This window comes from Rhodnius prolixus, unplaced genomic scaffold (assembly GCF_049639745.1).
Source record: "Rhodnius prolixus isolate KJV_2025 unplaced genomic scaffold, Rpr scaffold_4, whole genome shotgun sequence".
Classification (NCBI taxonomy): domain Eukaryota; kingdom Metazoa; phylum Arthropoda; class Insecta; order Hemiptera; family Reduviidae; genus Rhodnius; species Rhodnius prolixus.
The window spans coordinates 34,024,245-34,045,533 of record NW_027411614.1 but is presented as its reverse complement, the minus strand read 5'-3'; the positions used below and the strand labels follow the sequence as shown (position 1 = coordinate 34,045,533).

Below are 21,289 nucleotides of genomic sequence, written 5' to 3'. Positions count from 1 at the left end.
AAATTGCTCGATCCTTACTATACCAAATGCAAAAGAAATGATAATTTACCTAAAATCTTAAAACGATAAAGCAATAATTTTGTCAGGTGGATTTTACATTTATCATAGTCGATGTCATGAGCGGTTTTATTAGCACATTAAATAAAAATCAGGAATCAATAATCTACTGAGTCTCTCAATAAACCTTAGATTTGCGAGGGCCATGCTTCTATCGTATTTACTCTGCTATTATTATTCCTCAAATACAGATAAGTTTTATTTTAGAGACATATTGTTCCAGTTATTGTGGAGAAAGATTAAGTCTACTCTGAGGGTAAAGTTTTGGATCACACCAGCTCAAAATTACCAATTTTCTTTAGCGTTTTGTCCATTATTTACTTACATATTTACAAACACTTTTTTTTTTGGTTCAGCTGTATGCACAAGTATGGCTACAAATATTTCTTAAACAACATCACTGAATTCATAATAATTAATGATAATCTATATCACTTCGGTATCATAAAATATTAATTTTTGTTCATTTTTGTAGTACGATATCTCATTTCTCTTGCAGAAGAAAACAATTCTGACCTAATTGGATACCATTATCGCTTTTACCGCTGTGGTAGTCAAATAGCTAAAAATACAAAATAAACAGAATCTTATTAGACAAAACAACCAATTAGAGCCTGCGATATTATAGGTTGTACTTCAGTCCATTTGTTGAAAGCGTCTTCTTCAAAGAAGGAACTGAACATCTTTATCAGACTCGCACAAGTAACTGATGACATATTTGGCAGTTACTTATCAGGTTTTCAATGTCTTGTAGCTTCTAGGCTACTTTACAACGTTTCGTTCCAAACAATTAATTTAAAAATTCTTGATGCCCGTCATGAATTTTCGTGTATCAGTTAATTCACAAAGAAAACCCTTTCGATATTTTTCCCCAATTTTATGAATATTTTCTACCCTAGCCTATTTTTTACTTTGACCTTTAATGTTCTCATATCTCATTCCTTATTTAGTTCACCTGTGACATAGTTTAAAGCTACACGTAAAATTTGCTAGCTGTTCCAACTGAACTGTATTATCTTGACTTCGCACCGATAATTTGCTTAATTTATAATTGATAATGTACTCTCTTCGTGGTTGTTTGCTATTGCGCGACGTCCATTTAGCTGGGATATAGTGTAGATCGTTAGTTAGTTGGCCCTTTCCCTCGATAATTACCGTTGTTTTGTTTTTTACCTGTTAATAACTTAGAGAAGTTAAAAGTTTGCACATTACAAAATTAAAACAGTTTTATAAAATTATTATTTATAAGTTAACAATTGCGTTTGGCATGGAGTTAATAGACTGCCATGATAAATAATTTTTATAAAGTTATCACACAAAAATATAACGACCTAGTTTTTGGTCAAAAATTGCGCCAAAACTTTCTTGATTATCTAATATTATTTAGCTGGTAGATTTTTATTTTACACGGTACCCTTAGAATTTCTCTTTCTACTCTCCGTTCGGTGATCGATTGGGTTTTCTGTAATGAGAGAACACGTACTGAGTCTTGGCACTGAACTGAAAAGGGCTCCGGGCACCCTAAATTTGAAAATTTAAAATAGCACAGTTTTCTGTTTGTTATTTGTTAAATTTAAAAAAATTGTCATTTCAAATGATGAATTTCTGTGCTACCTTAATCGCTATTGGGGATTTACAATTGAATGGATTTCACGTATGCATATATAACATATATGAGAGAGAGATATTTGTTTTTTAGAACATTTTTTTGTCACTTAGAAAATTCTCAAAGCGAAGGTAGAACTATATACTTGTAAATAACAGAACTTCATAAAATGAATGTATTTTCGCATCAGTGGTCCGTTACAATATAGACAGACTTCAAGTAGTTTAGTATAAATAGCAGAACAATGGCTAGTTCGCCCATTACTGGTGATTTCAGTAATTTCATAGTCCTCATTCTGTTCTTGTCGGCACAAGAAGTATTCCTGTAATACTACTACCTCTATTATACTAAACAAGAACTTTATTTGTCAACTTCCTTAAATTACTATTTGGAACAGATATACCTACTACAAAATTTTCTGCTATTTTTCTAGTTTAAAATAGAGTGTACAAAAAAAGAGGTGTTTTTTATTTTAGAGTAAAATACAGTTTTCTTGAAATAAGGCCGATAGTTTTCGTGATCTAATTAGTATTTATTTAAATACTTGGTCCTCATTAATAATTAATAAATACCAACAGACAATGAGATAATAACACATTTTTACCCTCCACACTTCGCAGTTGAGTTATCCATTTACATAACCAGTTTAAACCGATTTATTTCTAATTAGAATCATTCCAAGTTTATAGTTTTGTCCTGTCTCTTATGTGCTGATTAGTGAAGACAGATGAAGTTGAACTAATCAAAAGAAACTAGAACTAATTTAGAATTCCTAATGGCCGGAAACCAAGGCATAAATCAAGTAATTTCCGAAAATAAGAGTATAAATCATGATGTCCAAAATTAGCAGACTTGTGAATACAATTTCTTTGAATCTGCTACCGTGAGCTGCTCTTTTTCGAAAAAGCTGCAGACAATCACTTGAAAAGCCATCTACACACTTGTTGCAAATAAGCGTTTGAATCACTGTTGCCTATCAGCGTACCCATGAGTGGGTTACAGCTTTGCCCAGTTTCAAACTAAAATATTATAAAAAGCAACCCAATGGCACTTTCTCTTTGTTTCATTTAAGAGATGATACGATTAACAGTGGATGATGCCAGCTCAAGGCCATACATCAACCTGCTGCATGTACTGCATCACGGTTTTAGATCATTCGGTGATAGAAAACTGTACAACAGTTTGCCTTGATTTGTGGGTTTTGTCTTGTACCATTATTTTATTGAATTTATACTTAGGAGTCAAGTAAAGCTGCATATATATTCATTTATTATTCATCAGAAACTAAAATAAAATCGTAACCTTGTTGGATTGTCAATAAGCTTAAAGTTTAAAACTGTCAGTGAACTGTGTAAGAGCATTTTACAAGAGTTCATCCAAGCGATTTTGAATATTTATTGTTTGCAAATAGAGGTCAAATCTCTAAACTTGGTACCATAGTTCGTAAAGAAGCCATTCCTGCTCTTTCACAACATGTTTGCAAGTTTTATTGCAGTAAGTTCAAGGTATTTAGAACACTAAAAATGTTTATGTACCTTGTAGATTTTTGTTAACTCGATTAAATGAAATAGTTATACATCAAATACAATGTTTTGGAACGATGTTTAAGTAAGATGATTAGGCCATCAATATTTGACGTAACCCGCGTCACATAAATAAAAGAGAATAATACCAGTTCTCGAGGAAAGCGTCAATACCGAATCAGTTAAATGTGTTAGATAATTAGGTGGTCGAAGGCAGCTACAAGTTGACTTTTAACTTACTAAAAATGCAGACTTCATTAAAAAAAAAGGTGACATTTCCTTTTTAAATTCAAAATCTTTCTTTTTAGACAAAGAAGTTCAGACGTCGTAGCAATTTATTTTCTTGAATGTACCTTAATTTATGGTTTAAGTTAGTATAAATGCTTCAGTTAAATTGTGGTTCGGTTTTTAGTCACCGTCAATGCAAGTATTGTCAAGATACGACTCCGTTTCTAAGTGAAGGTTAGCCATTTAGATTGTACTTGTCATGTTTCAACATTCAGCTTTATAAACTATTTGTATCGGATCTTTGGTCAATTTATTTTACCGCTATTTTATTCTGGTTCTATAAGTTATTTTAAAATATCAATTACTTCAGTTTTTAGAATCTTTCTCTCACTTTTCAATAAGTTGTGATTTCTTTGATTAATACTCTGTAAATTATAATAAAAGTGTGCCAAACTTAACTATAAAAGAGATTAGTCTAGATAAACAGAGCTTGAATGAAAGACAAACATTTGGTCGCAGACTCACTGAGGCGAGTCTTGTTAAAGCTAAACGTAATTTAATGGCAGATAGAAAAACATATTTTAGTTCATTTTTAACTGAACTAACTTAGAACATTACTTAGATCTATAATACTTACTTAGCTTTTGTACAGTATTTCATTGAGGTACCCAATTCCTTACCATTCATATACGCCATTAATATAAAGTCATTGTTAAGCAACACTCCCTTAAAACAACTTGTGCCCTGCGTTGGACAAGCCGCCCTACAGTGAAATAAGTTCCTCTACTTCTCCTTCTCTAAAAAGCACACATTAAATGATGTCTCGCTTATAATGTTTTAGTTTAACTTTACCAATTAGCATTTTGATTTCACCTCTTTACGAATGAATATTCAAAGCAAGAGTGAACCTGACCCTTAGTAGAAGATGAGATAATAAACCTGGTGTTATCCAAAGTTCAGTTCTGTGCCCTATTCTCTTAATGGACAACACATATGACTCCGTTATTTAATACTTCTGTTATCGCAACTTAGACTAGTCTCTTCTTCTTTCTAGACATAATAATCTTATTTTGATGCTTATATAACTTACAAACTTCTCCGGAAGAAATAACAAACTGGTTTCATAGATGGAAGTTCGACCAAACAAACTAAAATCTTTATACAGAACGCAGTCAAGTAAAGAGCTTTGTTAATGAAGTATAATGACATACTGTGCAAGGCTTACCATAAATTAACGCTCACGAAAACCTAAAATATACCTCGTTGTACTTGGATTCTCCACATAATATTGAAATTAAGAAATGCCTTTCCTCGTATTTATAGCGCCTCTGGCTCTAATTAGAAGGTGGATTCAACTGAATCCACAAGAGGCGGGTGTTGGTCTAGTGGTCAAGAGTGTGGCTTTCTAAATGGGAGATAAAATTGTTTATAGTAAAGTATGTGCTTCCGCCCACTACACGACACCTAATTGGTAGTTGGACGTTAAGCTCCTCCTGAAAAAACTAGGCGATCACTTTACTTTAGTTTACTGAATCCACAGCGTTCAACACTATTCTAAAAATATTATTCTATACTTATACTTTTGATGACCAAGCACCATAGTAGCGGTTAGAGGCGAGGCCCGCAAAGAATACTTTGGAAGTACCGGTTCAGATTCCCGGTCTAGGCCTTAGATTTTATTTAATGGTTAATATAAGAATTAAATCGTAAAGTGTGTTTGCTCAGTTCCCGACACCTAATTTGGTTGTAAGTCACAAAGCCTGCCTGAAAAGGACTTACGTTTTTAAATGACTTAATCCTGCCCAGACTGTAGAGTTCAATAAGCTAGCAACTAACAAAATACTGCGCAACGTCTTGGGAACACCGTGGTTCGTGGCGCAACGAGAAAATTCTCACAGATAATAGAAGTGCTACTAAATAAAAGACTCAACTGGACAACCCGAAGATGAATAATGAACTACCAGCCATGAAAGCTGTAACAGACTACCAACTTAAACATGTTAGGTACTAAATTACAAACTCAAGACGGCCAGATAGATAAAACTTGCACTTTTTTAAAATCTTTATTCAAATAAATACTTGCGAAAAAAACCAACTTGAAACAATAATTTAGCATTTTGATAGAGATCCTGCAAGAATTTCTAAAGTCTAAAAAGTTCTAAAAACACAAGCAAATTAGCTGGTGAAAGCGATGAAAAACACTTTTATTTCTCCATGAAAACTTATTCCAACTCGAGGATCAAACCTGCTGAGTTGGGAGATATGATTAATTAGAAGTCTAGATTAGGAGAAAGTTCGGTGGCTAATCTCGGATAAAAACTTGGATTGTGTGGAGGGAAATTAGCAAGGCTGCCACTACAAACATTGATAATATTGGAGATCGTGAAAACTGTTGAAATGTAAGGGTTCTGCGATGATTACGGGTGTCCAAATGGAAACAGAGAGAGAACTAAAAAGAAAATGATTTTATTTGATCACATCCATTTTTACTATATCGGAAGCGATTGTAGAATATTCACAATTTGGTTATTATAACTTCCAGTTCGCTATTTTTAGTTTAAAAGTATAAGAGTGTGTTAGTGTTAATCTTAAAGTAATTTCATTTTTTATTATTTGCATAAAAAGTAAAACCTAATAGGTTGTATTAAATGATGGAAGTTGAAGTACTCGTAAATATTAAATTAAGAAAGAATGTCGAATTCATCAGAGATTGAATTATGAAACCAAACTGATCATCACAGATTAAACTTAATAATCTTAACCAGGAAACAGATAATAAACTAGTTTTCATAGTTTAGAGGAAAGTTTCCTAGTTTTGTAGTAAACCATCTAGTTGAGGTTAATAGACGACAAACTTTTGCTTGTTTAAACAGATGAACAGTTAACTGGATATTACACCAAAATTTGGTTTTTGCCCTAATCGTTTGGCAGTTCGTTACTCTCAAATCTAGGTCAAATGCAAGAAGGAGCTATTTTCTGCTGTGCGATTTGGAAAAGTTGAAGATTTTTTTCACTTTGTTAACATAATACTTGACCAATAATTTATATTTTTCAAATAACAGAATAATTTTTTAAAAAAGAAGAAAGATTTTTGCCAATCTGGTTAAGCTATTCATTTCCTCCATAGATTGGCAAAAAGTAATTGGCAATAATCTTTTTTCTTCTTTTTGGATTAATGAAACACTCAGCAAAAACGATGGACAATATTCTACAAGAATAATTTTTGTATTTTATTAATTTCTTTTAAAAATTAAAATTAATTTAATTTTTACAACAAATGAAAATAAAATGAAGTACTAAATTGGTATTTTTTCTGGCAAAAGATGTCTTTTTTAAAAATCACAAATAACAGTTTTATTTTTCACAGTAATACGTACATACTTCCGGCCAAGGTTCTAAACCAGGGGACCCCAAACTTTTTACACAGGGGGCCAGTTCACTGTCCCTCAGACCGTTGGAGGGCCGGACTATAAAACAAACTATTTTAAAGTAAAAAAAAAAAAAAAAAAAACGGGAACAAATAGAATATTTCAAATAAAGAATAAGTAAATTTAAATCAACAAACTGCCCAGTATTTCTGTGGGAACTATGGACCTGCTTTTGGCAAATGAGATGGTCAATGTCCGGTTTAGTTATAGTACTTTGCCTTTCTTCCTACTTCTGCTGTTATTTTACACTGTTTTCACGTGCATCCCGCATCATCGGAAGTAGTACTGTATATGAGCGACACAGCGCTTTGCGGCACCGCCACATATATAGTGCTCCTCTCACTGACCACCAATGAAAGAGATGCCCCTTCCGGAAGCGCGGCGAGGGCCGGATAAATGTCCTCAGGGGGCCGCATGTGGCCCGCGGGCCGTAGTTTGGGGACCCCTGTTCTAAACCTTTTATGTTGACACTGAGGAAATTGTTACTATTAAATTTAGTGTCATAAAGAAATCACTAATTTAATAAGTTTATTCTAATAGCAACATTGTGAACATTATCGTAAAGTTAATTGAAATTAATAAATTTTGATCCCTGAAAAAGGGAATAAAAAATATAATAATAAAAAATGAAAATTGCCTTAATGTAAAGGGCTTATCAAAATGGAATTAACCTTAGCTTGCTTCTTAATAATTGAAAAAGTTCTTTTTATTTTATTTTTTTTCTGTTTATTTCAGCTATTTTAATTTGCTGTCATTTCAGATAAGAAGTACGTCACATTAAGTTTTTTTCACTGATTAAAGTAATAATTTGTTAAATTGCGCTTCTATTATGGTCCACAGTTTAATGCTGGCACTAAAAAACAAAACGTTTTTACTAATTTATGACAAGGTACCAGAAAAAATGAATTATATGTAATTTACTTGCGCAGGGAAACAAAATCGTGGCAACCCCTTTCCGGAACTTTCACTTACTAAATCATTGATACCAACTTCCGCTGGCAACTACGGGCTCTAGGCACGTACAGCGAATTGCACTACTTTCCATCTCTTTTCAGCCAAAGATGTTTTAGTCAATAAAGAAAGAAAAAAAAATATATGTCTTTGTTTCAAGTTAGAATGAAAAGTAACTAGCCTTAATTTTTAGGGTACTTTGTGCGTCCAAGATAGAACATCTGGTTCTTCAGATCTTATTAGTGCTGTCTTTGATCACCAGAGTCAATATTTTGAGATATTATTCAAAAGAATTAATGTTTTTGAAATAGTTTGACGTTCAGTTTAAGGGGTTATAGGCAGTCAGAGGCGCCAAAAAAGTCATTTTTTCAAATTTTTTTGGGGGGAAAAACGTGTTTACTATTTTATTCGGGAACTTTTGCGTCATATCAGTCCATGTTTAAAGAACTTATTGTAATTTTTTCGTTACAAATTAATAATAATTGTACTAATGGCGAATATTTTAATGCAACACGTCAAAAAAATGCAACCCTCTCGTGGACATGATATCTTGAGACTGGGTCATCTGAAATCAAAATTTCGAAAAGATTTCGTTAGTAGATGACTTTATCTCGTACTTGACCGAAAGATCTAGAAAAAAATTGAATTTTTAATTTTTGGGACAACTTTAAAGTTTGATTCACGATTTTCACTAAAAAAATTGACCAATTTATGTTTGTAAAACAAGTTCTATTCATTGAAAAAAAAAAATCCTTCGTCCAAGTACGATTTTAATATGTGTAAAAGAAATACGTAAAATTTCAAAAAGATCGGTGCAGTAGATTTTGAGATATCGTGTCCACCCACTTTGAAAACGTAGTTTTGGAGAAAAACGCGTTTAAAGTTTTCAGCGGTTAAAGGTTTGCGAATAAAACCTGGATAATCTTTTTTTCAACTTACACAGTGTCATCGATTCCAGGCCCATAAAATAAGTCTTCCATGTCTTCCAAAATGTCCTAAGTTTTCCGATTTCTGCTGTCTGCGTAGGATTCTTGCCTCCCGCGTAGCAAGTTGAGCTCTGTGCTCAGCGATGGTAATTCGAACGGTCGGGGCTTGTAAACACTTTCACTCTTACAATTTTGCTCGGATCGACTTGAAATTTTAGGACAACATTCCTGAGATACTTTAATATAAAAAAATCGATTTTTTCAAATTTCTGACTGCCTATAACCCCTTAATTTTACTTACCTTGGTTCTTGAATAGTTTTCTTTCCTTAGAAAGTTAATACTTTGCTCTATATCCCTTCAATATTTTTACCTCTGCAATTATTTTCAGTTTCTCTTTAAATAAATTTAAATTTGCCAAAATCTTTTTGCTCGCCTCATACGACATGTTTCGGCTGTAATCTATGATAAGGCATCAAGAAATCATATCTATAGATTCCAGCTCTGAATATCTCTAATTTAGTTCGGAAAATGCAACTTGTATCTATAATAAGACTATTCATTATTTAAAAGACGAATGATCAATTTTCCAGCACCATTTTACTACCAAACATTCAAAAACATTTCTTAGTATCCGGCCAGATATCTCGTTAATAGTCAAGGAAATCTGAAAAAACAATTATTTCTGGCAAAGCTAGTGATCCGAATCGATAAACTCTCACAGTTGATTTGTTAAATGAAGCGGGATGCCAGTTTGGAAAATCTGATTTTTCTGGAAGAGGAAGATGAATTATTTTATCAAAGGAATGATTGGCCAAATATGCTGTTTATTTGATTCGCTAAGTATGATACTACTGTTGAACATCTTGCCAAAAGCAAATTACAGATTTTTAAGAGGGCATAATGTAGAGGAACTTGGTGCTCCATGTAATAAAAAGTAAGGATGAACAGATGTCTATAAATTCATACTTGGCAGGCAACGTTGAAGGCTCTGTTTAATTTCTCCTTAAGTTTGAGAAAAAAAGTTAAGCTTTAGAGTTCCCAGAGAAAGCTCTTGTAGAAGTATTTGTAATAGAGAATTTGAAAGCTTGTTTCAAAAATAGGTTACAAAACTGAAAAAGGAAATTTAAGGTTCTATCGAAACAGAAGGCAGTATGGAAGAGTTCTATAAAAGAAATCTGTAATTCACGGTTTAAAGAAAGTGAAGAAAACAGAAGGAAAACAATTGATGTAATTAATAATAATAATAAACAAAAACATTAAAAAAGTGAAAGCAGAAATTACATTTTCAGATATAAAGGCTAGATGTAATGATTAGCAGACAAAGTTAAAAATAAGGAGGTAGATTTTTTAAAAGCAAGTTATAAAACAACAGAAAATATTCGCATAATATGTACGAGGGTCGTTTGAAAAGTCCGTGCAAAAATAAAAACTACTTAATTTTTGGGGGTAAACCTTTTTTATTTTTCAACATAGTCTCCTTTTAGGCTTATACACTTCATCCAACGCTGCTCTAGTTTGTTGATCCCTTCCGAATAATAGGATTTGTCCAAGTCTGAAAAATAGCCATTCGTTTCTGCAATCACCTCCTCGTTTGAATAAAATCTTTTTCCCGCCAGCCATTTCTTCATATTGGGGAACAAATAGTAGTCCGAGGGAGCCAAGTCTGGAGAATAGGGAGGATGTGAAACGAGTTGGAACCCTATTTCCATTAATTTTGCGACCACAACTGCTGAGGTGTGAGCTGGTGCGTTGTCGTGATGGAAAAGGACTTTTTTGTGGGCGAATCGTGGGCGTTTTTCTTGCAGCTCGGTTTTCAAACGGTCCAATAACGATGAATAATATGCACCTGTAATAGTTTTACCCTTTTCCAGATAGTCGATGAGGATTATTCCTTGCGAATCCCAAAAGACAGTCGCCATAATCTTTCCGGCCGAAGGAACGGTCTTCGCCTTTTTTGGCGCAGATTTCCCCTTGGTAACCCATTGTTTAGATTGTTCTTTGGTCTCAGGAGTGTAGTGATGTATCCATGTTTCATCCACAGTGACGAAACGACGCTTAAAGTCCTGCGGATTCTTCTGGAACAGCTGCAAATCACTCGACTTCCTCGATTCAAACGAATGCCAAACACAAAGAAATAGACCGATCTGGCTGAAACTTGGTGTGTGTTCTTCCAAGAGATGCTACTAACTAAACATAACCTCGATACGCGCCAGTGGTGCTATCTCTCTCATTTTGCACGGACTTTTCAAACGACCCTCGTATATGTGAAAGAAAATGCTCAAAACGAAAGAGATATTGTTGAAGAAGTATCTAGAAATGAGAAGAAGAAAACGGAGTTTGTACAAGTTGACAAAAATTGGGAAAGAAATTGTTCAAGACTAAAATAAAGTCAAGAGAAAATTTGTAGATCATATCATACAAGAGGATAAAGAGAAGATGAAGAACAGAAAAATCAGAAGGAGCCATAAGAAAAGGGAAACACGAAAACTCTACTTCAAGATGTGGAAAACCAAAGGAAAAGAAGGAAAACCAAAGAGAACTAGATTCGGAGATGGGCTAGTAAAGTAAGAGAAAATTCGACCTTGTAGTCGGACAAGAAAATGCGTGTGAAACAATCTTGAGACTAAAAACTGGAAGTATAGAATTTGGAAAGGTGTTGCAATTAGAAGTAATAGAAGACTCATATGGGAGATAATCTTTAATCAGGTTGGCCGAACTGTAAAGAAGGACTTGTAAAGAAGGCCGCCGAAGAGAGTACATAATCGTAGGCATTGTGGGTAAATTATTTCATTGCCTAAGACTTTCATTTTTTGCCTTAATTGTAAATATACTGGTGGACAAAATTAGCGCACCACTCAGTTTTTGTTTAGTTAAAATTAAATAAATTATTTTCCGCTTTTGTTTTGGACGTACATCACTTGTCTAAAGCGATTTAGGGAGACAAGAGGTCATTCAAGAAGAGATGTACAGCAGAGAGAGAGACGATAGGTACATCCGGCACCTGGCTTTACGAAACAGGAGCATAACGAGAAATGAGATTAAAAGTCTCATAAGGCAAGTCCGAAATGTTTCCATCTCCAGCAGGACTGTTAGAAGAAGACTTAATGAAAGTAACCTTAGAGCCAGACATCCTGTTCGTGGCCCTCTCCTTACCACAGTTCACAAAATGAGCAGGCTTCAGTTTGCACGTGAAAATGTGAATTGGACTTAAGACAACTGGAAGAGAGTTCTCTTTACAGATGAGGTGAGAGTAGGCCTAAATTCTCCAGATGGCCGTAGTTACAAATGGCTTATTTGCTCAGCCAACAATATATTGAAAGTCCAAAATTTGCACAAATTGGAAATAATAAAAAAAATAAGGGTGGTGCGATAATTTTGTCTATCAGTGTAGTTCGAGAGGATAAAAGACAATGCAATATCTTAAAACTCAATTTTTCTCTCTAGATATTGCCCACATCTTCTTATCTTTTGATTACTTTTTTGCAACTGAAGACTTTTTCTTTTTGTTTACGCAAATCTTTCTGGCAATATGCCTTTAAATTAAAAGTAAGCGAATATGTGGGTGGAAATTTAAGGCAACTTTATGTTTTCAACAATTAATTTTTTTATTCAAACATAGTGCTTTAAATGAGGTTATATGTACACTTTACCACAAACTACTTCATTCCATGATAATTAAAATAAACTACAAAATTTATTAAATAAATAGGAAATCTCCATTTAATATCTGGTATAGCCTAACTTGCCCTATTTAAAAGGGCAAGGCAGAATCTCAGACGGTTAAAAACAGAAGGAGATCTAGCATGAGAGATATAATAGCGTTAAAAGCACATCAAAGGAACTAGAGTCGGTTATGGTTAGTGGAGAAAATACTCGTACTTCTGCAAGCCCCAGCTAAAGAAGACAACTTTTACAGAGTAATGCAGTTTTATGCAGGTGGACGACATAAACGGCCGGTAAAGTCATTCTTGATTTCTTGTTTTCACTTTTTATTTCAATATTTATGAACTGGTAGATTGCGCTTTTTCTTATCCACAATTCTAGCGAAAGACGGTGGTGGTTCGTTGGGAGAATATAGTTTACTTGGTTTATTCGTACGAATTGTAACTGTTGAATAAGTATATCTCCACGTACTTTTATACGGAAGTGAATTTTGGGCTCTCAGGTATACAGAACAGATAGAGGTAGTCCAATCAAAACTGCTTAAATCGTTGTTTTTTTGGCAACGTAACACTGCTGGCTACATGGTCAGAATCGAATCGGATAGACTTAAGCTAGAATATTTTGTTTTTAAACGTGCTCTGAATTGGTTAGTAAAGCTATTGGATATGCGTAGTGACAGACTACCGAAAATTTGTTACAAGTTATTACTGATGGATAATTCCACCAATAATATTCAAAAATATAATTGGGTTTCTCAAATAAAAAAATACTTTTTTGAACTTGGTTACGGGTGGTTATGGCATCAACAAGATATGTGCGCCATAAATAAGTTTAAAAATAATATACTTAATGACCTAAAACAAAGGTTAATCAATAGAGACCTGGAAAGAACCATTAACTCTACCTACAGTTCCCTTTATAAACTCTTAATTAGAAATAAAAATTTTAATTCATATGTAAAGTTGAATGTATCTTTTGAGCTTATAAGAATAATTAGTCAAGTGAGGATGGCCTCTGATAATGTTTGTGTATTGTATGTTAAAGGTGACCGCTATCAAATAAATAGTCAGGAAATATGCTCAGTTTGTAATTATGAAAATGAGAACCTTGCACATATCTTTATTGACTGTCCAGGCTATGCCTCAATTAAAAATAAGTACTTATCAAAATGCCGACCCCTCACAGCCGAAAATATTCTAAATATTAAACACAAAAGCCATTTACTCGATGTATACAATTTTATCACTGCTTGCCTTAAATTAAGAAAATCTATACTGCAGACGTAACTCTATTTTCTTTTTGTTCCTTATTTATTTCTATTTTATTTTTATTTTTTATTTTTTGGGATATTTTCCGGCTATTTTTCAATAAATTAGTTTATTTTTATTGATTTAGTAATCGAAGAAGCATTTGACAAACCATAGCCGCTTCAAAATAGTTAGCCAGAGAAGTAAAATAATAATTGTTAGATTTCAACTGCAAACTCCAAAGTCAATATATCACTGTTTTTTTTTTTTTTTTTTTTTTATGATTTTGAGGCGCGTCAACATCTAAGGTTATTGGCGCCCGGAGCTTTTTCCAGTGCACTGCCGGCCTCCGGACAGTGTTCTCTCGTTACAGACAACCCTGTCCATCACCGGACAGTGAGCTGTAAGAAGCTCCTAGAAAGAGAAAATCTAAGGGTTAGCAGCTGGATTCGAACCCGGGACCTCCGCGTGGGAATCGAGTACGCTAACCACATAGCTAATCCCTCCCCATATATCACTGTTCTTATGAAGTTCAATTTATGTTAATATGTTTATTTCTGTCTGGTCACTCTGTATTGTTTACTTGTATAGGAGTTCTATATTTTATTTCATTCTAAATTTCTTTTGGAAAAAAGTTATTCATTTCTGTTTTATTTTTCTAATTAATATAACTTTTCATTTAATTAGTAAGTTTTATGTTTGGTAGGCACAACACAACTCTCCATCTATAATGTACTCATTGTATGAACATGGATGTAAAACAATAAATAAATAAATAGATAAATAAGTATATCTCCAGCTTGAACCAGTAGGTACTGCGCTCTTGTAAATTGCGGTATCCTTTTAAACTTTTTTTTGCTCTACAAAGTGTTCCAGTCTAACTTCTGGGTTCCCTTTGATATTTCTCTTTTTTTTATTTTACAAAACTCGGGCCTTTTAATCGTCTACTATGCCTGGATTGGCCTTCTCGGATTTACCGTGCCCACTTCAAAGCCTTTGTTTAAGTGCCGTTTTATACTAATTTATTCCGAAATCATGTTCAGAACCAATTAAAGGAGTGGAAGTTCAAAATGATCAACAACAGGTATGACCAGGTACCTATTCAAGGACGACCTTTTTTCTTCTGAGAAAACTGCTTTAGGTAACTCTTTATATTCCTTAAGCGAGAGGTGATGTCCTATTGCTAGCGCTTTTAGCGCGTACTAGTTGTCAGAAAAATTAAGGATCCTGTTAATTTTAAGACCTCCCTTCAGGTAATCCTCAGCATCGTTTAAATAAATAAATGTCAATCGATTTTTTCTTTTCTCTTACAATAACACTTACATTTGTTAAAGAAAACCACTTTTGATCATTTTAAAAATAGCATTTTGTTTCAATGACGTATTTTAGCCATTAAACCATCAAAATCCATCTTTTGTTACTATCTAATTTTTGAATTCCTTCAAAATGCATGTCTTGTAAAAAACTCAATAAAATAATTCATTATTCATATACATGTTTTATTCCTTATTCATATACAGGGTGATCCATTTAAAACGCACCAATCGCTAATAACTTTTTAGGAAAGCGAAAATCCGGAAAAACCTATTAAATAAACTATATGTTTTTTTAAGTCTAGTTTTCAAATTTTCCATCCCGGATGCTACGTCTTTATTTTTGGAGGAGTGACGGGCAAAAACCTGATTAGGATTCCATAAGGACCACTGATTTTGATAATTATTGTGAAAAAAATTGTGAAAAATAACTTTGACCCCGTTTCGATATCCCTAATATTTGTCGAGATATTTAAGATCAAATTTACAATTTTATCTATTCGTGAACGGTTTTCAATATTAATTTTCCACCAGAAATACACGTTTTGGGAGGTCCTTTGACTGCAAAAAATGTTATTTGTGGCGCGCAAAGAATAAAAAATAATAATAATTGAAGATTTTAAAGAGTGTAATGGTTGTGGGTGAATCAGTATTTTGTTTTATAATTAAATAAAAGCAATTAACACATCATGTTAATGTAACACGTATGAAAGACTTCTTGACCTATGATTACGGTAAGAATAACTTAAGTACAACTATTTCAATAAAATGACATTATTTCTCGCTCTCTAAACAATAAGATTTCGTCCTACCCTCATTTTCAAGTTTTTTATTCTCTAATATATTCTCTGCCTTTTCTCGTTTGTCACAGAAAATAGAAAGATTAAATCAATACTCAGAATGTGTGGAAGAAACTGGTAGAAATGAGATGGTGAAAATATTAGAGGATGAACTTAAAACCACTAAAATTCTGTTTTTTTTTGTTTTAATAGACCAATTACAGATTTACAGCAGAGCTATTAATGACAAGATAATTAGAAATTTGTATTAGAAGTGGATATCTAGAACGTTGATAGAGTATATTTTCTATTTTATGGGGAAGTAAATAGAGTTAATAAAACCCGCATCGCTCTCTCAGTGTGTGCAAGAGAGAGAAGAGATGAGTAAAAGAAAGAGAGAGCATCTTACTTTCTTCATTAATAGAATTGGCACCGCCTTCATAATAATAACCTAGAGTTAGCAATTTTGTTAGTTATAACACCAGTTAATAATGTCTTTAAACATAGAGAAAGTACAATTCAAAAAATCAAATTCTTTTCATAAATATGTGTACGCTAAAGTAAATAATATACTGAAAATATGTATTAAAGGCAATTTTTGAAAAAATAATTATTACTTTCTTGCTTTTGCTATAAATAATTATACTAGCAGTGTGGGCCATACATTATACTTAAGCGACAGTTAACGATGTAGTTGATCGTATAACTCAATAAAAATTATATTACCCTGGAGAAGGTAATAAATTTGCCGAAACGTCAGTAAAAAATAATAATTTATGTTGATAACTCCTCAGGCCAAAAAGAAGGTTTCCCGTAGAAAATTTTGCAAATAAAAGTTATAAAACTATAGGGTAAAGTAGGGTGAGATGGCCACCATTTTATTTGGAGGGTGCCTGCAAATTTTTGGTAAGGGCTAGGCTTACTTTATTATTATTTTTGGAAACCTCATACGCTCACAAACATAAGATAAGGGAAAAATTTCAGAAAAAATGCTAAGGGAAACATTTTTTTATTCTTACAAAGAAAAAAAATAGCAATTGGCCATCTATCCCTACTGGGTTGGGTGAGTTGGCCAATGTACGTAAATGTAACGAAATGTAAAACGTTAAAATAACCGAAAACAATAAATGGTTACTTAATATTTACTTATTAAGCTTCTTTTTAAATGCGCTTTTACTACAATTTTGGCAAGCGCATCCAAAAGAAGAGCAATTTTCGTGGAACCACTTCCGGCATCTTATGCATTCCAACCAATCTTTTTTTTCCCTCATATCCTGTACATTCAGTTTCATCGATTTCTAAAATGGCATCACTTTCCTCTTCAAATTCGATTCCTGTTTTGTCCTCTTCATCAGAACTTGGGGAAGGTGAGCGTTTTCTTTTTCGGACAATCCTTTCTTTCAGAATTGTCTCTTTGGGGATGGTATTTCTTGTTGGTTTGGATTTCTTTGCAACTCTGTTTTTCACAACAGTGCTCGAGAGAAGTTAATGAAGTAACAACAGACTTGGCTCGTTTTCTTGCAGAAACGACAGTTTTGGGTGTGCGGTTAATACGATCTCAAATTTTCTTCAGTATAATTTGCGCGGTTAGTGTTCTGTCTTTTATGGTGAGTTGGCATTTTTCTGCAGTGAATTGGAAACTGAGCCAAACTATAACAGAAAAAAAGTAAAAATAATTGGCCATCTATCCCTACTGTTTGATGGCCATCTGTCCCGAATGCGAGGAAGAGATGGCCATCATGATAAATGAAACTCAACGCGTACTTTTTGACAGTTTTAGAAGTTAGGATTCATTAATGCATACTGTACTTTCCTAATATGTAGAAAACAACACAGAAATTTCGTCATATACATTCGCTGCAGCACGCAGTATGTAACTATCATAAAATTTTTTGTTGAGACGATAACGTTTTTATTCTCTTAGGCTGGAAACATAGTGGAGCGGCGAGCAAAGCGGCGATGATAGCTGCTTCAAATCAAAGAGAGCGACGAGCAGCGAGCAAAGATTCGCATGCACATAGTGACGAGCTTAGTCGCGTTCTCCTTTTGACAAAACAAGATGGAGGAACTATTTTTATATGAAAATTCTTCGTTGAAACTTTGGTATTTGCAGCAGCTTAGTAGTAGGAGCTGCAGTGTACATGACATAAATAAGTCTAGAAATGAACTTGGTGAATTTCATCACTTGTACCATCAACTTCGGGAGCCTCCTGGCAAGTTTCATGCGTATTTTCGAATGTCTTATCAACATTTGATTATATACTAGCCCAGTGTAACCCCATTAATTAAAATCAAATTTTATTGTTTTTGAGTAATACAGCTCATAACATGAGTTAGGCACAATATAGAAAAATTAACTATGTAGGTTATTTACTAAATACAAATCTGAGTAACCCCATTAATCCTAGCAGTTACTTTAAGATAAGAAAATCAAAATAAATAAAAATATATGCAGATAAAAAGAAATTAGTCAATTAAAAAAACAAATAATTTTATTAAATCACTATACCATGATTTGTCGTAAATTAATGTTGTTCATCTGAAAAACTGGAGTAGTACGACGCTACAGAAGAAGGATCAGAAGTAGTAGGACGTGAAAATGTAATTTAATTTTGCCTAGTATTTAGATGAAAGTTAGCATTAAGGGATTGAGAACCAAATTAAATGTAGCAAAAATTACCTGAATTCTCCATTAACTATTAATTGTTAATTAATTTAGACTATTAATTATTAAAAACTATTGTAGCTTCACAAATACTATGGCCCCACAGAGGTTTCTTTAAACAAACTAAACCAATAATGTATCAATATCCATAACCTTTGAAAAATAACCTTTACAAATTGAGCGCGATGAGAGCGAAGAAATCAAACATGTCATAACGCTTTGCTCCACTCTCTATAGATAGCGTTGCTCTATCTTCGCTTTGCTCGCCTCTATGCGCGGTCCCATATGTTTACTTGTGTTTGATTTCGCCGCTTTGTTCTTCGCTATCATCGCCGCTTTGCTCGCCGCTCCACTATGGTTCCAGCCTTAGTTAATTAATAACGCTTTGACGCAGACCAAAATGAACTCACTGTAGTCAGATATGAAGGTTCATCACTGGAGAGGTCACGCAGCGCCGTCGGACAACATTTCGGTTAAATTTCGGTTGTTGGCCAACTCTCCCGATTGGCTATCTTACCCGACTTTACCCTATGTTAAAACTGAAAAATGATTTTACTCACCTTTTGGCCGATTGTTTCTGGGTGAATGAATATTATCGATTAACCCACATAATCAAAATCCTTACGATGGTAATTTCTTAATAGAAATATGAAGAAATAAACATTTAAATATTAAATGAATATATTTATTTTAAAGCAACAATTTTTAATATCTCGTTCAACGTGTTTTTATAACAATGAATTCAATCAATAATTACCAACGAATTTTATCCAGACTTTAATATAGGTTTAATTAAAACACGACTGCCTTATGTTTACTTTTAATTTTCTGGGGATAAAACAAAAAAATAATATATTCTCTCTAGAAATACTATATTATTACTCTGATATCAGTGTTCACTAAACATCACGCTGATGAATAAAGGTTTCAGTTTACATTATTTAAATTTAGTTTCAACAATCAGAGTTGTTGAATTTTATTCCCGAAATTGTTGCAAAAAATTGATTACTATTCAACAAAATTTTGTAATGCTGTAAATAAAGTAGAAGACGCCGGTGTTTTCAGTATTACATAAATAATGTGAGAAAATAGACACAATTAAAAGTTCCTAATAAAATATGAACGTCTCCTTAGTTGAACCAGTAAGGCTTACAATAATGTTTGTTAGCAGTATAAAGCAAAAATGTGCACATCTTGAAAATGGTAATTCCTAAGCCTATTTTAATACACTAGAATGGTACCCGTAATAACTAAATAAATCATAGAACATTGTTTAACTGAGCTACGTTACTTTCTATTCAATTTCTGTGGACTGGTATCTTCAATATAGTACATGTATATGGCCTTTGGAGAAAGTTAATATGTTCATCAATAAATTAAATGGAAATAATTAAGGCGCCACAATAGCCGAGTGGGTTAGAGGCGAGGCCTGCGGAGCTAAAGAAGTATTTGTTGATCTGGGTTCGATTCCCGTCTTGGTGTTGGATTTTATTTAATGGTTTGTGAAAGAAATTAAATAGTGAAGTATGTTTGCTAGTCGCCTCTGTCTTTAGCACCCGACTTATTTCTAGTTAACTAACATTGGGGTTGTCACCATAGTAAAATGATATTGATGAGAAAGAGGCTTAATATATTTTATTCTCAGCAAAAAGAAAACAAAAACCTCAAGTCAAACATTGACAGCTGTTTATTCAACCATAAATTCAGTCTGAACAATTTTATAATTTTCGATTCATGCTGACAAATGTTTTTAATAGAAATATTGCATAATCATACTGTAATTTGTCAAACATTGTCCACTACTTAACAAGAGAATATCCTGGTCTCTTTTAAAAATAGGCTAAGCTTTTCCAAATGGTAATGCATTTGTGAGAATAACTTTTACTTTACTTTTTTATGCAAGAAGATACTGTAGCTTTGTTTGATTTGGAATATTGAAACAATAAATTTCAGTTTGATTTACTTCGCTTGGCGTGATGAATACTGACGTTATTTCTTCTTTTTAAGATAATTAGAAAAAAGTTCTACAGGATATAAGTTGAAGATAAGTTACTCGTAGTTGGTGGTGGAGATCGGAGAGCAAAGACTGAGCTTGCCCACTATTGCCAGATTTTTGGTCAAATTCACACTTACATATACCCACACTCTAGGAATAAGCAGAGCAGGGAGATAAATTAAGGACCAAGAATCAGAGATCAAAGGATTCTCAGCGCGTAATTGTTGTAAGTTGTTCGAAAGAGTAGAGGTGCTGTTTGATAATTAAACATTGAGAGATTAGAAAACATAGTTTAAAAGTCCCTTATAGTTATGCATATGATTGCGAAAAGGTGAACAAGAGTTTGCCTGAGGAACCTAAATCTAAACAGTTAATCTATGATACAAACTCTACGGGCCCTACTTGTATTGTTTGGCTGCTGTGGGCTGTTGGATGTTGCGTTATTAAGATCGAGAAGCTTAGATCCCACGATGATAACTGAAGAAAGCGCAGATTCATTTCCCAATTTGTAACTATAGGTATTTATAAAGATCACAAATTAACAGTTTGTTTAGTTCTACAGAAGAGTTTTACGGAATTTTATAAGTGCTTAATAAGGACTTAAAAGACTTATTTTGAAGGAACAATAATCCCATCATGCTTGTTTGATTAATTAGACAAAGTTTGAAGTTGTTAAAAACATGTTACTTTGCCTCAGAGATTCGTTTTCTTTGTATCCTTCTTCCAGCTGTAATCATTGGCCAATTTCAGGTGTTTGCCTAAGTTTAGGGATAACACGGTTTGAATTTACTTTGTACTTCTGTTATATCAAAGTTATCATGATAATCTGAGTTTGGGAAACACTTGAATCAGTTGCATGATTTTTACTTAAAGAATCAGATTATCTTGAAAGGAATATCAGATGCC

At 33.3% G+C, this 21,289-nt stretch overlaps 1 protein-coding gene across 2 annotated transcripts in view; it reads left to right on the top strand.

The window, feature by feature from the left end:
- Window positions 1–21,289, top strand: part of LOC141456349 (uncharacterized) — a 105,737-nt gene that overhangs the window by 1,857 nt on the left and 82,591 nt on the right. The window lies entirely within an intron of this gene.